Source organism: Schistocerca americana, chromosome 1 (genome assembly GCF_021461395.2).
Source record: "Schistocerca americana isolate TAMUIC-IGC-003095 chromosome 1, iqSchAmer2.1, whole genome shotgun sequence".
NCBI lineage: Eukaryota > Metazoa > Arthropoda > Insecta > Orthoptera > Acrididae > Schistocerca > Schistocerca americana.
In genome coordinates, this window is record NC_060119.1 from 655,752,990 (window position 1) to 655,774,388 (window position 21,399).

Consider the following 21,399-nt stretch of genomic DNA (forward strand, 5'->3'; position numbering starts at 1 on the left):
ACTATTCACTATCACCCACACGATACCGTTACACATTTGACATGTCATTCTTTTGTCGAAGGAAAACACTGGGAAACCAGTTCCATTAGAACATTGCCAAAAGAACAGTGTAATGTGTCCCTCTCACAATGTGACCGCACCCACGAACGAGAACAGGGATGCAAGCTTTGTGCAACAAAATACTGGTGCCACATTTCTGACTACTAATTAGTACTCCTGCGATTTGCTGTTGTGTTGAACAGCTCGATAGTTTCCTGGCTACAGTAGTCAGCAGCTTCGTGTCGTGTCGAGTTACGTCGAGAAGTGCACTGATGCTTCGTTACCAGGGTGGTCGACGCGTTGTTATCGGTGCTGCTCGCTATGTATTCCAGTTCGGGCGGGCTGGTGTACCGTTTTATAAAGTCACAATACATTCGAGGTGTGTTCTCCGTAAAGTAAATGCTCGATATTCCTTGGAATGCTACTGATTAACAGCGTCGAGACGAGGAGAATCTTAGCACACTGGACTCGCATTCAGGAGGACGACGGTTCAATCCCGCGTCCGGCCATCCTGATTTAGGTTTTCCGTGATTTCCCTAAATCGCTCCAGGCAAATGCCGGGATGGTTCCATTGAAAGGGCACGACCGACTTCCTTCCCCGTCCTTCCCTAATCCGATGAGACCGATGACCTCGCAGTTTAGTCTTTACCCCCAAAACAACCCCAACCAACGAGGAGAATCGCAGCGACGTCTAAGAGTCAGGATGCAAGTTAGGAGACGATAAACATTTAAGGGATGTGGCGGCGACGTCATTTGGGAGAGAAAACTTTGCAGAACTGCGGAATTCTGGAATATTTCGGAATAATACCTTGTGAGGCGATTTTCTTTTCTTTTTGAGGTGGTAATGGACGTGTCGGTAGCTGTTGTTTGATGATGGTGGTTCTATCAGTTAATGTGAAATCACAGATAAGTGCTGGAGAATACTATCCTGGAGTTACAGAAAAATTAGGAGGGGATATATAGTAATCATAGTAATCGAATTCTAAAGAATATAAACCCGTGAAAAGAGACATATGACAAAGTAAAGTCTGGATGTGTTTGTACATAAGGAAAAATACGTGAGGTGAGCTTCCAGTTTAACTTACTTCAGTTGATTAATTTTAGATGTTTTGGGTAAGAGAAATACCAAAGGCCAAAATTCCCCTTGAATGAAAGGCTAAACGAACTTAAAAGAACTGCGGAAACCGCTTAACGCGTCCGACAATGAAGTGGAGAACATCTTCAGTAATATTGTCAAAATTATTATTATAAACGTCAGCTATTTTCATTCACTCTTGGATAGAGCTGTCTTCTCGTCCTCTCCACAACTTTGTACACCCAACTAAGGCCCGTTTGTTTATGCACATAACGTAAAGTAATGGTCTTTTTGTGGTTGATACTGGCATTGTAAAAATTTGGTTTTATTAACGGCGATGTTTTTCATTTGTATGTTCATTACTTTGGCTACGTTTCTTGACATGCAAGATAGAACGTTTAGAGTTGTCGTTTGCGTGTTTACTTCACGACTTACGGAAATCAGTGCAGTAAAGTGCGAGAAAAAGAAACGGTTTTCATTTCTCTGCATTATGCTAACAGTTCGTTAGAAATGATGGTACGATCCAGTTACTTACATAGTGCTAAGACTGAAACGTATAGTTGTTTTTTCTTTGTGCGTGGGACATTTCTCCATTATAGTAAAGGACTATAAATGTTTGCCACATACTTTTCTGTTATTTTTCAAGCATCTTCAGGAGCCTGAATTATGTGACGGATTTTGTCGTTTTTGCTTTGTGATTTTGACGGTAGCCTTTGCTTTCATTCGGTAGACAACTTTTAGCACATAAGCTTCTCGTTTATTTTATATTTTATCAGTTGATCTGTTTGCGGTCTGTTGGTACTGATCTGTGATATAAACCGTAAACATACCCAGCTCAACGCAGAATGTCAAAAACGGCAGTGAAAAACTTCTACAGATGGCTAATTAGTTACTTGCCCCGTTTCCGCGCTTGTTGTTTAAATTATATTCGTAGAAATCCGCCTTTTGCGAAACACTAGTATTTACGTTATTATGCGCCAAACATGTGTCAATGCAGCTGCATCATCTTCAGTAGGTGCTAATTTTTCTATTGATCTGAAATTTTCTCCTAGAATCATTCGCTAGACTAAAGTGGACATATATTGACTTAAAACAATTTTTTTTTGTTAGAAGTTAGATTGCATATGATACACTCAGATAATCTCATACAGACACGTGCCATCTGCAACTCCATCCAATATCATACATATTAATTCTCATGTCAACATCCCTTTTTCTCAACACATGCTAATCGTACAGGGATGAAAGAGGTATCATTAGAAAGGTTTTTTTAACCTGTTTCTGACATAGAATACTGATTTAGCGCTAGAACATATTATTTGTGGAAAATTATAAGATAAAAGAGGTTTTAACTATCAAAGGCGTAAGGGCACCATGGATTCCCAGCTTCATACCTGTATTTTACGAAGCTAACTTATTATCCGCAGATAAGAGACTCCTTAGTCATATTGTCTTATTACAAATACTACACTGGTGTCCAAAATTAAAGCAAAAAACCGCTATTTCCCCGTCCTGTGTCTAATACACGATATAATCATACAAAAATTGTCAATCATATCTCCGTACGATCGTGTTCTGCACGGAAGATGGCAGTCCGTTCAACTGACAATCATGCCAGCGATGACGTCAGGGTAGCTATGAAACGGGTAGCCCCACACCACAGTCGCTGTGTACACAGTCACAGGCGGTGCAGTATGGCGCAGAGACGATGCCTACCAGACTCTCCGCGGTGGAGGGACAGAGAAAGAAAGGAGGCAGGACAATCGCAAACTAACGTGGCCCGATAGCTTAGTGTGAATCGTTGTTTTTAGGATGTCGCGACAGTATATACAGACAGAAACTGTATCCCGAAGTCCAAGGCAGAGCCGACTACGTGTGACTTTATAAGAGAGGACCGCTGTTTTGCTGTAAGAGCACGACAATACCACTGTAATACTGCATGGCAACCTACATGTGAGCTAGCAGCATCCATTGGACATGTAGTATCGAGGCAAACGCTATGAAAAAGGCTTCGGCAGTGCGGTCTTTACTGCCGGAGACCTGCTGTATGTCTACCTCTGGCGCGTCTTCACGGAAGGGAACGTCTAGAGTGGAGTCATCAGCATGTCATCTGGGCGGCCGAACAGTGGGACAATGTTGTTTTCATAGGTGAGTCCCGATTTAGTCTGGAGAATGATTCTAAGTGGATTCGCATCTGGAGGGAACGTGGAACACTATTTCGGGACCCAAACATTGTGGAAAGAGACCGATATCGAGGAGGGTCTCTAATGGTGTGGGCAGAGATTGTGTTGACCACTCGAACCCCTCTTCATGATGTTGTACGGGTGAATCAGCGTGTTTAACTGCTGTCAGGTATCGTGACGAGATCTTGGCACCTCACCTCACTTGCGGTTGTTGAGAGATGCTGTGGGCCCAGACTTCGTACTGATGGATGATAATACTCGACCTCATACAGCACGGGTGATTGCTTTCTTGAAAACAGAAGATATTGCACGAATGGCGTAGCCTGCTCGGTCTCCCGATTTGAATCCCTTAAAGGATGTCTGGGTTTCACTAGTGAGACGGCTTGCATCACGTCAGTATCCACCAACTACTCTCCAAGATTGCAAGCAGCTCTGCAGGAAGAATGAACGTATTGCCTCAACATGAGATTGATGAGACCATTCAAGCATGCGCCTTCATTTTCAGACCTGTATTGTTGCCAGAGGTGGTCACACACCATACTGAGCACTTTAACCAGTTGTCGGGACATGTGTGCAAATCCGTTAAGTTGGAAAAAACGAAGAACATTTTTCTCTACCGTTGTGCATGTTGCAGTTGTTTACCTTCTGCCTTACTATCATCTTTTTTACGTTGTTTTGTGGCAAATTAAATGCAAAAATGGTTCAAATGGCTCTGAGCACTATGCGACTTAACTTCTGAGGTCATCAGTCGCCTAGAACTTAGAACTAATTAAACCTAACCAACCTAAGGACATCACACACATCCATGCCCGAGGCAGGATTCGAACCTGCGACCGCAGCCGTCGCTCGGTTCCAGACTGTAGCGCCTAGAACCGCACGGCCACTCAGGCCGGCAAAAAAAATGCAACCTTGCAAAATTTCCGTTTGTTGCTTTAATTATGGACACCAGTGTATTTTATTTGCTTTAAAGTACTTACTAACTGGGTAATTTGTATACAACATTGGCACAGATAATATCTGTGACCAGTGTGATAATCGATTGCCTCTGCCTGTCGTACAAGTTGACTTTCTAAACGAACATACACTCCAAAACGACAAACATACTTGTCATTGTTGTCTTGAATTGTGAATTACCTATTGCTACTATGGCCTAACGTGCTTACACAAAATATGAAGTGCAATTAAAATTTAAAGATGTTTTCTCTGCATTCCCACAACTGCTCTTATCCCAGCGACTATACTTATTCCAAATACTGTCATTATTTAAAATATGAAAGTGCGAAAGTTTCGCACAGAGCCCCGGCTTTAATATTATTTTGACGAGGGCTGATAGACAAATTTTTAATTTTAAACTCGTAATAGAATTTCAGCGAAGAGAAAATTAGAACACTTAAAATGCTTTTTATTGAAAGTAACTGATTTCGAAATAACTGTGCTGCTGTGTGTAGCTACTTGCAAAAATACAAATATAATAATAAATCTCTATATCCTCGAGAATATAGTTTTTCGATCCTTTATGAAATCATGGATCATGTTTTGCATGCTTATCCTTGTGTGAGTTTCTGTCTTTTCTCTTTCCTGTTAGTGGAAGAATTCAGGAATACTAACAATATTAGAAGGCTGTGAAATACGCGCGCCAGAAATTGTTTAAGACCTGCAAACAGAGGGCAAAGTTCCAGTCCCGACATAAATGCAATTCAAAATTGTAGATTTACGTATCCACTACATATGAATTAAAACCAAATGATGGTTACCGGCCACTAAATATGCTCCAAGAAAAAAAAAGCGAAAAGAGTGTAGAAACATTTAAATATACACACATCAAAAAGTTTTGCATGACGTCGATACCACGAACTCCTGAAGACAGACGTTGATTGTGGATATTGTATCACAGACACAGTCCCTTTGACTGTTCAGAGATGTCACTAAATCCGCCCAAAGAAATAAATAACCGTGCATGAGGATGTCCGACAGCCGATCAGTTCCAGTCATTCCACCAGGAAGGAGGAACACGGCTCGTGTTGTCTGTAGTTCAACCATGCCTAGACGGTCAATACCGCGGTTCGATCGCGTCCGCGTTGTTACTTTGTGCCAGGAAGGGCTCTCAACAAGGGAAGTGTCCAGGCGCCTCGGAGTGAACCAAGGCGATGTCGTTTGGACATGGAGGAGATACAGAGAAACAGGAACTGTCGCTGACATGCCTCGTTCAGGCCGCCCAAGGGCCACTACTGCAGTGGATGACCGCTACCTACAGATTATGGCTCGAAGGAAACCTGACAGCAACGCCACCATGTTGAATAATGCTTTTCGTGCAGCCACAGGACGTCGTGTTACGACTCAAACTGTTCGCAATAGGCTGCATGATGCGCAACTTCACTCGCAACGTCCATGGCGAGGTCCTTCTTTGCAACCATGACACCTTGCAGCGCGGTACAGATGGGCCCAACAACATGCCGAATAGACCGCTCAGAACTGGCACCAGGTTCTCTTCAACGATGAGTGTCGCATATGCCTTCAACCAGACAATCGTCGGGGACGTGTTTGGAGGCAAACCGGTCAGACTGGCCGCCTTAGACACACTGTCCAGCGAGTGCAGCAAGTTAGAGGTTCCCTGCTATTTTGAGGTGGCATTATGTAGGGCCGACGTACACCGCTGGTGGTCATGGAAGGCGCCGTAACGGCTGTACGATACGTGAATGCCATTCTTCGATCGACAGTGCAACCATATCGGCAGCACATTGGCGAGGCATTCGTCTTCATGGACGACAATTCGCGCCCCCATAGTGCATATCTTGTGAATGATTTCCTTCAAGATAACAACATCGCTCGACTAGAGTGGCCAGCATGCTCTCCAGACATGAACCCTATCAAACATAACTGGGATAGATTAAAAGGGCCGGTTGTGGACGACGTGACCCACCAACCACTCTGAGGGATCTACGCCGAATCACCGTTGAGGAGTGGGGCAATCTGGACCAACAGTGGCTTCATGAACTTGTGGATAGTATTGCCATGACGAATACAGACATGCATCAATGCAAGAGGACGTGCTCCTCGGTATTAGAGTTACCGGTTTGTACAGCAATCTGGACCACCACCTCTGAAGGTGTCTCTGTATGGTGGTACAATATGAAATGTGTGGTTTTCAGGAGCAATAAAAAGGGCGGAAATGATGTTTATGTTGATCTCTATTCCAATTTTCTGTACAGGTTCCGGAACTTTCGGAACCGAGGTGATGCAAAAATTTTTTTGATGTGTCTATTTTGCTTAGTCATAGAATCGAACCATGCCTGAAAGGAACATAGCCACTGTATTTACTGACTAAGAAACCGATAGTAGATACAAAAAACGTAAGTGAATTTTTAGTTATTAAATGACGCACTTGCACATGTCGTTGGGAGGTTTAGTGGTGTAGCCGACGACGACAGGTGTAGGGATGGAGGGAGCCAGAGTGTTTATGGAGTAACGGGTATACTGTGTGTATGTAATGAATGCCCAGCTGCCCAGGGCCATCACGGGCGGAAACCACTCCCCGCTCCCTCGTCCTGGTTGTGCGGCCCCGGCTTTGTACTGCCGCTCCCTCCCTCCCACAGTGCCTGACCCCGGCGCTACCGCTCGGCCGTTAACACGGCTGCCACCCGCCTAGACAGACTCGTCAGCTGGACGTAACTCGCAAGGATGGTGTCTGTTGAAATGCGGAGGTCAGCTACGTTTATCTGCCAACAGGGAAGCATTTATGTTCCCGTCCTCTGGTAGATACCTTGCTTACTTTTGTTTATTTAGGTACTAGATGTACCCGGCCACGCTTTGTTGTGGCTCAGTCTGCTTAAATGATGAAGAAGGAATAGAGAAACCACACTTTCTAATATGCATGAGAATTGGATATACGTCCTAATCTTATTCCCTCCTCTGTCACCATCTTCCTCTCACCCTTTCTTTGTCCATCTCCTCCTTCTTTCCCTTCTCTCTGACCATCACTTTCTTCCCCTTATGTATATATATTCTCCTCCCATTCCCTCTCTCTACCCCACTCTCCTCCCCCTTTTCTGTGTTCATCTTCTCCTTCTCACTCTCTTTCCATCTCTTCTTCTACCCTGTCTCTGACTTTGAGTCTTGTTTATTGTTACTGCAATTTCAAATTGTGTAGTAGTGTTCTAATAATAAATCATTAAGCCGTAAATGTAATCTCCTCGTTTGTGTTATATATATATATATATATATATATATATATATATATATATATATATATATATATATGAGGGCTATTTGGAAAGTAAGTTCCGATCGGTCATGAAACGGAAACCACTGTGAAAATCCGATGAAGCTTTGTACCGATGTGCTGGGCAGTGTCTAGTGCACCCGTCGATCGCTTCACATCGCTCTTTTCAGTTCTGAGCGCACAGTGAGCACGTAAAGATGCCTAGCAAAAAGTGTCTCCCACCAAGTACGAGGGCCTGGTGAGAAATTTCGCATGTAGCTATGCAGCCCACATAACATAACTGTCATGCAATTCTCAGCCGCATTCTGTGGGGAAAATGAAGATGCTCCTGCAGCATTTTCGATAGTAAGTGTTCGATCGCCCACAATACAGCCCGAAATTTTTTCCCTCTGAGTTTCATCTCTGCTCACATGAACCGCTGGCTATGAAGACAATATTTTGGCACAGACAACAAGCTGCAGATCAATTTAGAGAATTTGCAAGAAGCAAGGATGTTAGAAAGTTGGTACAACGTTACGACAGATGTCGAAGTCGGAGTGGCGATTATGAAAATAAGTAGCTGGAAGTTGTAGTTAACTGTTGCAAATAAAACATTTTTGATTTTTACAGTGGTTTCCATTTCGCGGCCGATCGGAGTTTATTTTCTGGATACCCCTTGAACATTCATATATATATATATATATAATTTTTACACTTCACAGTAATCAACGTATTACAGTAAAGTGTAAAAATTTAAAGTAAGTCATTTTGAGATTTTTGGTAACAATGTTTTCAATTAGTCAAGAACTTTAGGAGATTTACGATTTTGAGCAAACCAGCATTTACATTTTTATAATGTTTCCCCTTTTATTACATATATATCAGATGGCACTCCAGTAGATATATAGAAACACATGCGTATTCGAATGCAATGTTATGTAAAATTTCAGAGCAATCCACAAAGACCTTTCGGAGATCTGAGATTTTGAAGAAACAAACATCTATGTTTGTATTTATATAGAAACTATAAATGTTCCTAGTCGCAAACCTCCAAAAGTTTTTGACCAATTGCCTTGAAATTTGGCACAACATTGCACTGGAATATGCGTGTTTTTATTTACATATTTTTAATATATGTAATGTATATTTTTTATAAACTTAATAATGCGGAAACATTGCTACAGAAAAAATAAGTTTATAAAAATTATACACATTTTAAAAATATGTAAATAAATGCACGGATATTAGAGAGAGAGAGAGAGAGAGAGAGAGAGAGAGAGAGAGTATGTGTGTGTATTGAACAGACGAACATTTACATTTTTATTTATATAGGGTTGCCTTCGTAAAATGAAAATTATAACGACCTCTCTTGAGTCTGACCCGTTATTCTTCCTGTTCTACAGTTACATCCATTGTGGCTCTGTGCCTCAGTAGTCCCGCAACTCAACCGCTGGTCGGTCCAACGGTCTTTTCGCAGCCGTTGTCGCTTCTTTCACTTCTGTCAGTGGTTTGTCAGTGTTAAAAAATGTTGTGTGGTCGCTGTAAATAGCTGGTTAATCTGCTCAAAAGTTGGAGCAAGACAACAGGAGCATCTCAGAGGGATTTTTAAGAATTTCCGTTATTTTGAATAAACTAACAACTTCTTTGAAAATGAACACAGGCGACATCCATTTCCAGATTACCTTGGGAATAGTTATAATAATGTATATTTTCTCTCGGAATGGCCAGTTCTCTAGGAGTAAAAATAAGTACACTGGACTCTCGCTAATCCGGCCATTCCTTGCACATATGGATGCACGATTAGCAGAAGTGCCGGATTATTCAGAGTGTCTAAAATTTAGTTTAAACACATAGGGACCATGCTTTATTAAATGTAAAGGTACATTCATTTTCATAGAAAACATAGCTCTTGATTGTGTACGTATACTGTAGTATCAGTCAGTATGAAGAGTGTCCCAAAGTTTTCAGTTGTCGCAATGATGAATCGCGACGCCGACACACAACCGCTTTACAAGCATAACATCGGTACTGCATTTATCTGTTTGTTGCATAATGTAGTTAAGGAAGATTTGTGCGGCTTCAGACAAGCATAGTGAAAAATCTTCGTGCTCTCTCTCTCTCTCTCTCTCTCTCTCTCTCTCTCTCTCTCTCTCTCTCCTCCTATGTCTTCTCCCTCGTCATCATTACTTCTCTGCATTCTTTTGATTACTTCTTCATCTGTTAAAATTTGATCTGTCTCACAGTTTTCCTCATCCATCCACATAGAACACACTTTTCATCAATTTCTCCTCCTCGTGGAATTTATAGCATTGTCTAACATTGTAATTAACAACAGTGTTACGCACTATAATTCATTGTTGTGCGCGTCATTTATGCTTGATCGACTAGAGGCCGGATGTGGGCCGGATTACTGAGAGGACGGACTACTGAGGGCCAGATTAGGGAAAGTTTAGTGTGGTGATGAAACAAAAACAGTGTGCATAAAAAGTGGAACTATATCTATTCAAATTATAGTGCAACAGCAGGTAGTACAAGACATTGGCCGATTTCCATATGTCAGCAGTCTTCTCTGTAGTAACGGCGATGTAAATGCAGACAGGAGAATTGGCATTGCGATCCATAAGGCAGTTAGACTCTTGTATGTATGTCCACAAAGCTTCAACTGTCCTCCATGCTACCGGTGGCCATATACGTATGTGAGACCTGGAAAATGCCAGCAAATCGGCGCACAAGCTCAGTGTTTTCACCAACTCTGTTTGATGCGAATTTCAAAGATCTGCCAACGCAACTACATTGTAAATGATGAAGTAGTGAGAAGAAGTGGTTTACGCAACCTGCACAAAATCGTTACTGAGAGAAGACTGAAGCTTGCGGAGCTTTTTGTACGCGTGAAAGACGGAAGACTCCCCAAATCAGAGCTGTTGTGGAAACCAATGCATGGAAACAGAGGTAGAGGAAGAGCTCGTAAAACCTGGAAACTAACTTTCGGAGTGGTTAGCACACTGGACTCGCATTCGGGAGGACGATGGTTCAATCCCGCGTCCGGCCATCCTGATTTAGGTTTTCCGTGATTTCGCTAAATCGTTCCAGGCAAATGCCGGGATGGTTCCTGTGAAAGGCCACGGCCGACTTCCTTACCCGTCCTTCCCTAATCGGATGAGACCGATGACCTCGCTGTCTGGTCTCCTTCCCCAAACAACCAACCAACCTAACTTCCGGAAAGGATCTTCAGTGCTTGGAAATGAAATGGGAGGAAGCTGAAAACCTGGCAGATGATCGAGTTAGCTAGAGGAAACATTTTACACGATATGCTACCTATTGTCGGGGGAATTAAGTGTAAGTATAAGTATTTTCTCCCTTTCATTCGGGATTAGGGCGGGCGAACACGTTCGTCCCGAAACATGTCGTTACAGTTTATGTCAACCTGACTGTATCCATGGCGGGTAACCAGTGACTACATATACAGTCAAGAATACTTTGATTGATTTTTACAGTGAAATTAACATTTTGTTATTAATAATCATCTTCAGAGGTCTTCTTGATAAGGGGGCTTATCGTAAGTTGCTACAAGAGCAAAGATTTTCCACTCCCTCAGAACAGACCTTGGAAGACCCAACGATACCGACCGATCACCGTCTCATCCTCAGCTAATAGGCGTCACTGGATGCGGATATGGAGAGGCTGTGGTCAGCACACTGCTTTCCCAGCCGGTTTCGTAGCCAGAGACGCTACTTCTCAATCAAGAAGCTCCTCAATTGCCCGCACAAGGGCTGAGTGCACCCTGCTTGCCAACAGCATTCGGCAGACCCAGACGGTGACCCATCCAAGTGCTAGCCAAATCCGTCACCGCTTAACTTCAGTGATCTGACGGGAACCGGTGTTACTATTGCGGCAAGGCTGTTGGCGAGCAAAGATTCTGCCATCGCGTTTTTACGTTATCCACACCCTCCACACCAAACCGAGAGAATATCAAGACAATACATTTGCACATCGTTTAAGTGAAACTTAAGTGTATTAATTACAACTTCACAAACTGTCGTATCTGTCGTCGCCCACGAGAAAGATCACAGTATCGTGCGCAAATTTTAGAGTCACTTCATTGGTTGAACAGCTTTAATAAGGTGACATATCTTCACTGTATCAGCCACTACAGTGAGTTTGGCGCAAAGTCAGGGGACCAGGTATTTTCCGCTACTGCATTCAAGAATGGCGATCAAAATTTATATCACCGTCAGGATCCGAAATGGTTACTTCATGTCGGTTGCCAAACCAGCGTGCGTTAGTGACCTGGACTATGGGGACTCATTAGGTACCAAATCACGTGCCGTAGCAGGCAGAGGAACAGTGGTTGTAGAGTCGGTTGGATAGTGCGAACTCTGAAGCCATGGACACTGCCTTTGTTGCAGAATGACAGCGGATGTACTGTAGCAACGTGGCCGCAGAATCTCGTGGATGTTTGTTTTCACAACGTGTATGCTTCCAGCAGAGATAAACGACCGGTCATCATATTTGACGGCGCCTCTAAATCGTTACGAGTAGTGTCAGCGACGCATGGTGTTCATCGAATCAGTGCTGGAATCAGTGCGTTGTTCTCTGCTATTATGAACCCGACGCGACCATTTCTGCACCGAGGTCGAACTGCATTCGCCACAGAGAACAATGCGTCACCATTCCTACGTTCCGCTGCAGCGTCTATTGCGTTGCTGCTGCCGCGGCGAACGCCGCTGAAGGACTGAAGGCAGAGTACACAAGCTACGCTCTTTCAACCTGTGAAAGGTGGTCCTTTGAGAGAACAAATGTAGTGAATGCTTCTCGGAGTGCTATGCATGGAGAATCACAGCTCATTGCTGCACCTCGGTCGACATGTGCGTCGTGAATGTTATGGGGCCAGTACTGTTATACGTTATGAGTTTATCAGTTTCTGTTTAAGGCGAGTCTCAATGTTTACGTGTACTGTGTACGATTTAGCTGTCTTTTTAGGTGTTTCGATAATATTAATCCATTGATATAGATCTAATGAGACCAGATATTGTACTCTTTTGAGACACAGCAGCAAATTGATTACATTACTCACGGATTGCGCGGCCCCTCCCGCCGGAGGTTCGAGTCCTCCCTCCCTCGGGCATTGGTGCGTGTGTTGCTCTTAGCATAAGTTAATTTAAGTAGTGTGTAAGTCTAGGGACCGATAACCTCAGCAGTTTGGTCCCTTAAGATTTTCCACGCTTTTTTTTTTTATTACATTACACTTATCATTTTAGCACTGTGCTGCGATTCTTAGCGCCCTTGTTAACTGTATATGGAAGATTTGCGTTACTTAGTGACTTCATTGAGTTTCTCCATTCCTCTTTATTGCGGCTCGAAATTCCTCAAAGACAATAAAATAGAATCAAAACGAATACCGTTGTCATGAAAGTCAAAACGCTTGCTCAACAACATTCCAAGAAAATGGTTCAAATGGCTCTGAGCACTATGGGACTCAACTGCTGAGGTCATTAGTCCCCTAGAACTTTGAACTACTTAAACCTAACTAACCTAAGGACATCACACACATCCATGCCCGAGGCAGGAATCGAACCTGCGACCGTAGCGGTCACGCGGTTCCAGACTGAAGCGCCTAGAACCGCACGGCCACACCGGCCGGCAACAACATTCCACAATGCACAAGCGCTAAAACTGACACATTTCGAAGGAAAACGTCATCATCATCAGAATTATTATACAAGACTCTATAAAAGTGATAAACTTATAAAAAAATATTAAAATTTTGCGGTCATTTCTCTTGCAGCCGTGTCTTTCTTAGGGAAGTGACCACGAAATATTAATGTTTTAGTTTATATTTTTACCTTTATCTTTCTTATAGATTCTTGAGTAATAAATGTGATAGCGAAGGCTTTCCACTTCAATTTTAATGATTTTTGCATTGTGAAAGGTAATTGTGCCTACATTTTAACATTGATTTCAACAACCACGACCTCATATTCATTATGTATAAAATCATTGTCGTGGTTTATGTATCTGAAGTACATTTCGACTGTTATGGTAGAAATCTTTTCAGCTACAGCTGCCTCTTGAATGTCATCATTTCTTTTTAGATTTGTCCTCTTCAGCAGTATTTTCACCTTTTCGAAAACAAAGTAATTGGTTAATAATGTAAGATTGTTGTCAATTTCTAAATAGGAAATGCCTGTGTTTTATTAACGTGAGAGCCAGGGCGTTATCTTACAGCAGCCAACAGTCTCCAGTTAGCCAAATCTTGGTTAAATGATCCATTTCGTGAAAATGATTGCTTTAACACACTGTCAAAATACTTCTGAACCAAACTCTTTCTGCACAAATATGTGGGTATTATAACGCTATCAGCATCGTCTTCAGCTAGTTTCCAGAAAGCGCAGGCGTTTTGGTCGCGCAGTTCCTTAGTGCATCCGCTTTGAATACTGATGCTGTTCTTCGAGATGGCAAATAGAACGTCAAAACTTGACGTGTGTTGTCACGATCACTTATTTCTAATTTCGATCGAGAACGGTTAAAAAAAGACTTTGCATGGTTCAACTACACTGCTGAGCGAAATGTTGACGACCGCTTCACACAGCGAAGCTGAATGTCGCTATGACCGTTGCAGGCACGTGAGTCTGTAAGGAAAGGAGAGACGAACGGGGAATAATAATAATAATTTCGTGTGGTTCAGTGGTCTGGTGCAAGTCTTTTATTGGACGCCACTTGTAGGAGATTCACTGTCATGAATATCTACCCCTGGACCTATTTCTTTTTGGTTTATTTCCACCAATTTCTCCACTGCTTTTTTCATAGAAACCTTGGAAGTACCGCGTACAGCACCAAACATTTCTATTCTAATTTATTTTTTCAAACCTTGCAGAAGGTGGAGGCATGTTCAGAAAACCACACAATAAATTACCTCCTTCCCTGCCCTGTCCAGGGCATCTCAGAGCATATGCGAACCTAAAATTGCTTTCATAGGTAGCACTATCAGGTTTTTTGGAGGAGGAAAATGAAAATTCATAGCCACACGAATTACAAATTAATTTAAAATCACAAGCTATTCCCACTCTTCTTTCTTCAACAACAATCATGTATTCCGTATTTTTACAGCTAACACATGAACATGAAAACTTTATATCCTGGCAGAGAAGCTCTAAATCAATAAGTCTGAATCCAGTGGAAATCATATCAACGTCCTTAACGTACCAGTACAATTCTCCTGTCCCAAGTTTCGATTGTGAAGCTGAGAGATTATGTTCTTCATTTCCAGCTGCTTCCTCTTTTTTGTCGGTAAACCTCAGTTCCTAAACACAATTTTTCCACCATCCATTATGCAAAAATCTTGACTTCCACGTAAAGGTTTGCGAATTCAACCTTCCAGCTAACTAATATGTGTTAGTATTTTCAAAGCGTAAATAAACCTCATGCAAAGATACAGATTTCAGCCAGAGATAGAGATGTCAGCCAAAGATTTTCGAAAGAAAATAGCCTTCACACTGACAAAAATTCCGCTAAAGCAAGCAGTTTCCCGAATATCGCAAAAGATGCGAGTGGCCGCCAGCGAAGAGTTAATCAGTTTAACAATTTAAAGGCATTTCTAAAGCTGCTATCACGATAAAATTCACACACAGCTTAGATTACACTGTGTAGATTAAGAAAATAATATTTTTGAAAAATCGCTTTATTGGACCAAAATTCATTACATCCCCCCCCCCCCCCCCTCCTTAAAGCAGTTTAGTCGGCGATCTGTGGCAGATCTGAATGACAGAGTACAGCTCTGGTGCAGGCGTACCTGTTTCAGAGCACACATTGTTAAACGTGGACTCCGCAGCAGGCGAACCCTACGCGATTCTATCTTGATCATATAGATTTTACCGTGGATCAGTGTAAACATGTCGCCTAGTCGGATGAATCTCGTTTCTTGTTACGCCAGGTCGAAAGCCGTGTCCGAATACGAAGTCATCCTGATGAACAGCTTCTAGAAACATGCGCCGAGCCACCGATGCAAAGTGGTGGGCACAATATTATGCTATTGGCGCCATTCATCAGGGCTTCTGTGGGACCTTTGGTAGTAATCGAAATCTCCATGACAGCTGTGGACTATGTGAATATTATTGCAGACCACCTGCACCTCTTTATGCTTGATATCTACCTCGACAGCGGCGGCATCTTCCAGCAGGATAACCGACCGTGTCACATAGCCAGAATCTTGCTAGAGTGGTGTGAGGATCATGATGGTGAACTCTCACTGATGCCCTTGGCCATCAAATTCGCATGATCTGATCCTGGCAGAACACATCTAGGACGCTATTGGGCGCCAGTTTGCAACCCACAAAGAACAGACCTGTAATTTACGAGAACTGCGTGACCTGTGCGTAGATATCTGAAGCCACATACCTCGAGAAATCTACCAAGAGTCCATGCGACACAGTATAGCTACTGCATTGCCTTCCAGAGGTGGATCAACACGCTAATTAAGCTGGTGCTCATAATGTTTTGGCTCGTCAGTGTACCTCCTTAAAGTACTCAACCCCTTAAGGGGCTCCGGAACGCTCTATACTTGCAATGTTAAAATAACGCTTATAAATTACATCTTTCCTCACAAAGTATTTGAGGTAGGAAGTTGAACTTTTTACAGATTATTTATTGGAATATGGGCTACAACTTAACACAGGGATTTTACAAAATTTTATTTCAGTTATTAAAGATGATTTTTTTTTCAATTGTAATGAAAATTCACATTTTTTTGCAATTTTTTATTTATATATTCAAAAATATACAGTTTTTTGGAAAAAGGCTGTGTTAAATTATGAAAAAGGTACTGTGTAACATTTACTGAAAGTTTGAAACAAATATGTTTGGAAGATCCTTAGAAAACATGTAATTAGTATGAGAAAATAAAAGGTTTGGGAATCGAGCGACAAAGATTGGATTAACTTTTTAGTGCATTCCAGGTCCATAGGATGGATTATCTTCATCCTCTGCAAACTCCTCCTCCAGCTTCCTCTTGTTCCTCCTCCTGTTTACTCTTGCTTGTATTTCTAGACTCTTTACAGCCCTGTCTGCAGCCCGAAGGCGTTCCAGTCTAAAGCAAGCATCGCTCGTTGTTGTGTTCGTAGATTTTGCTACCATTTTCTTCAGTTGCAGTTACTGCAACACTGTTCCAAAAGGTGGTCATGTATGAACACTTATCACATTTCAGTTGTATTTCACTAGCAAGTCCTACGTGCTTTATTATGGAGAGTTCCAGACCAACTTCACTACAATGAATACATCTTACACAGTTTGAAAAAATTCCTTTGAGAACCGACATATCAAATATTTCATTCACATCCGATTCGCCCATAAAACATTCATAGTTTTCACTCATTGAACCAAGCTTCTTCTGTGAAGTATTTTCTTTCCCACTTTGACTGCTATGGGCAGGTGTACTTGAGAGGTTAGGTTCACTCACTTGGTTATCGTCTTTATTGTTTACGGTAATAACACATACCTTTGGCTTTCCAACATTTCTCCTTTTCTTAAAAGCCTTCAGAGGATTTCTAATAACTTTACTTTTACTCATTATTATACTTCAACAAAACAGAGACTCAAGAAACAGAATTAATTACGAATATTTTCGAGATAACGACAGAGTAAATAAACATGAAACAATCGACAATCACACCAGCGATATATACTGAACCATCACAGGTTAGCCACAACACATACTTTATCTCACATCACTAAAATGTACCTGATGAACACGGACGTTAATAATAACACCATTTGACAGCAGTTTAACAGCGCCACAGTGGGTCACGCCCATGTAGAACACATTTCAAAAAAAAATTAAAAATAGTTGTAGTCTTCGGAATTGAATAAATTATATATCTATTAAAAGGTAATAGTCTGCAGATTCAGAAAACGCAACAAAGTAAAAATTGAACTTTTCATGGTTTTGAGCCTTTCCGGAGCCCCTTAACATATTAATATTTTTACGAATTATTCCAAAAATTATTATTTTTCACTAATGAAAAATGCCCTGTAAAAAAATGATATTACTTATAGACAAATTCAACTGGTTCAACTGGCTCTGAGCACTATGAGAGTTAACTGCTAAGGTCATCAGTTCCCTAGAACTTAGAACTACTTAAACCTAACCAACCTAAGGACATCACACACATCCATGCCCGAGGCAGGATTCGAACCTGCGACCGTAGTGGTCGCGCGGTTCCAGACTGTAGCACCTAGAACCGCTCGGCCACAACGGCCGGCATAGACAAATTAAGACAGCTTTTAAAGTTCAAAATAATGAGTTACCAATTTTCGAAGGTCACATTAATAAAATCCCGACTGTAGTCGCAAACTGGATTTCGACTAAAATATCTTGAAACTTAGTAATGTTTTACTTTTGTGTATATATGAAGTCGAAACATGTATTTCACACGTTTTTCCTGTAAACAGAAATCTTGGAGGAGCTGGGTGGGGCACAGTGAACGTGTTTATCTCGTATCACCGGCGAGCACCTGTCAGTCATCTGACAAACTGTCATTATTTTCAATCTCCGATAAAGTAATATCCCACTCTTCTTCACTTTCTAGGTCGATAAATTCAATATCAAACTCAGGATCACTGTATCCATCCATTTTCGGAAGCACTACCTAAACAATACAGAACAGAGGCTAAAAGCTCGCATTCTGTTGTCAAGTGTCCAAAGCTGCACACAGTAAAGACGATATCTAGTGGCAACCATCTCAACCAAAAGACGCCAGCCAGGCTACAAACGTAGGATTGGGTGCTGGAACGGATATTAGCGAGGTGGTAATTTTTCGAAGGTCTGTTGTTAAGTTGCCCGAGTGTAATCTGGATTTTAAGTTTTAGTCAATATAATAAAAATGAGATAACTTGGTGTTTTATGTTAAGAGGTTAAATACCAATGCAAGAGGAACATGACGTTACACGTACTTTTGCTTTTTCGGGTACGCTTTTAAGATATGTGATACCAGTGTTCACAATCATAGGGTGTGTTTTTGTCATCATTAGAATCAAATGGTTCAAATGGCTCTGAGCACTATGGGACTCAACTGCTGAGGTCATTAGTCCCCTAGAACTTAGAACTAGTTAAACCTAACTAACCTAAGGACATCACAAACATCCATGCCCGAGGCAGGATTCGAACCTGTGACCGTAGCGGTCTTGCGGTTCCAGACTGCAGCGCCTCTAACCGCACGGCCACTTCGGCCGGCCATCATTAAAATCATCAGCTTGTATTGTCTTCGGACCAAATAACTCTGAGAGCGACTACTGTTTTCATCCTCCTTAACCGAATTTAGATACCCGCAGTGTCATGAGGTCCTTCATAATTTTTCAATTTGCTCCAGAAATGAAACAGCCTTTTGAATCTGTTTTGCTTTTTTTGTTGCTGACATATCATCGTCTCGCCAAATTTTAATCGTCACATGTCGTTCTTGCATCACGTTCGTCTCCCAGTTTTGACACATGGTGAGGACACTATAATATACTCGAAGATAAGTCGCTAAAATAACCATAACAAAAGTAATTACGATTACCATCAGTTTTCGAAACCGATGGATCTTCGTTGACCATTCTTGGCACGACGGATGGCGTCGATACGTAGAATGTAACATGTAACATTTTTCTCCCAACGCCGTTGCAAGTGAAGTGTTGGTGAATAGAAAGGATTTATTATATACTAGCTCATTTTTGCCAATTTTCTATTAGAAACGAATACAAAAGATGAACTGTGTTTGTAGTGAAGGATCGAAAAAAGTTCATTTCCATGTATTCGTGAAGATGCTTTTGAAATTATGAAACAGTCGCATAGAGAAACATGCGTATTCTGCACGCTGGGCGCAACTGTTTCCGTCTCTACAATGCGATTTTGTAAACGCCTCTATGGCAACGTCTTTTTATAGCTATAGACGGTTGTTGTTTTTGCCTACAGCCATTTGCACTTTTCAGTTGAAAGACGTCAAAAGCGCTGCCATGTGTCAGGGATTTCCTTAAACTGACTCGACTCTAGCAGTTTCTTAATAGTAACGAATAAATTTATTAAAAGTTCATGCATGATGCGGCATTCTTCACGTATCTCAATGTTTATGGCGTCATATCTCTTGAACTACCTATCGTACAATGATATATTTGTGCAGGTACATTCAGTGGCATACGTGGACACTGTCAGCGAAATATCTTGTGAGTAGCAGCTCAATAATAAATATAACGTGTTGCATGATGCGGCAGTTTTTCAGGCATCTTAATGTCCATGACGTCATATCTTCTTATGCATGTGTCAAAGAATGATGTAATTTTGTCAGTACATTCAGTGGTATACAAGAATACTGTCTGCAAAATGTGTTGCGAATAGAGTTCGTAACAAAGCAGTAATAAATTTAAACGTCATGCATGATGTGGCAGTGTTTCACGCAGCTCAGTGTTTATGACGTCATATCTCCCGAACTATTTGTGGTAAAGTGATATACTTCCGTTGATGCTTTTAGCGGCAAATGTAGATAATGTATGCGAAATTTGCTGCGAATACAATTTGTAGCACAGAAATAATACATTTAAACGACGCGCATGATTTGGCAGTTTTTTATGCATCTCATTGTCTATGACATCATATCTTATGAACGACGATAGGTCGGCGATTTTTACCACCACTGCGATTGATGCTGACACACACACACACACACACACACACACACACACACACACACACACATTTCAATAATATATATGGACTTTATGATTTTCATTTGATGCGTTTAAAAATCGTAATGTGTTTATATAATGAAAAAAATTCATGGGAAATAATTCAGTAAGACTGCCGGATAATTCCCGAAGATCGTAAATCGGATTTCACGTATACATCCAAAATTTGTAGACCGGTCTGTATGCGGAATTCAGTGCTCTAAATAGGAGTAACTAAGAATAAGAAGTAACCTAGGGATTCTCTCTACAAGCTTGCCACACTCCCTTTAGTCAGCAAACACTTTTTAAGAAGCGTCCCTTCTGGGCTCGTCACGTAAGCTATCGAATAAAAAAGGGAAGTAGAAAGTAAATCAATTTTTATTTTCTTTTTACCACAACATGTTGCCAATCCAAGATTGCATGTGTGCCTGGGCCGAGACGCAGATTTCTCCCCCTCTTTATTTCTTGATAATGTTTTATACTTCGATATTGCGTACGTACATATTTAATTAGCAAATGATGACGTTTCGCTCCTCTCAAGTACGTTAAGTTTGCAGAGTATGGCCGGTTTGAATAGCTTTGCAGTAACCCCAGAAACGATTTGTGCATGCTCTAGCAAGGTATAGTATAATGCCAGGCCAGTTCGCTTCGATCCGATGGAACAGCGGACAGCACAGCCTGTCTTCGAAGTGCCCGGGCCTCTGTTAATAGCTTATTAACAGTGACTCTCGTGATTAATGTTTGGCTTTTGTTCTTTTGCCGACTTTGACATCCCATCATTTGTTTCTGCATCCCTCTGTAGATATTTCCTTTCTGATATCACTCATTATCCTCTTATTGGTTCCGATGGAACTATGCAAGCCTATTGGCTTTTAATCTCATGCCTGTACTAATTCCTGTCATGTATTCTTTCCACACCTCTCGAAGTTTCATTTTTTTCCCAGGTGTATTGATCCGCGGCGGATCTTCATTTTATTCTTACAACAGCATCGCCTATGTGAAGCCCATATTATAGAACGAATGAATGTGTAACTTCTAGTCTACAGCGAACTTGCGTTCTTATATAAAGAAGCCAGTGGACCACACAGTCTCACAACAGAATACATGCTAATTTCTCTGTTTGCCCGTGGTGCATCTGTGGTCATGTCGATCATTTAGTCGTTCGTTCGTTCGTAGAGTAATAAGAGTTTTAGGCTTTGAAAATTTTTAGATAG

At 41.6% G+C, this 21,399-nt stretch overlaps 1 protein-coding gene and 1 pseudogene across 1 annotated transcript in view; one reads left to right on the plus strand and one right to left on the minus strand.

Annotated features, from left to right (window-relative positions):
• The window catches only part of LOC124586638 (phosphatase and actin regulator 4-like), a 431,380-nt gene that overhangs the window by 64,761 nt on the left and 345,220 nt on the right, over positions 1–21,399 (plus strand). The gene's annotated exons all lie outside the window — the stretch shown is intronic.
• LOC124552877 lies at positions 11,282–11,400 on the minus strand (annotated as a pseudogene).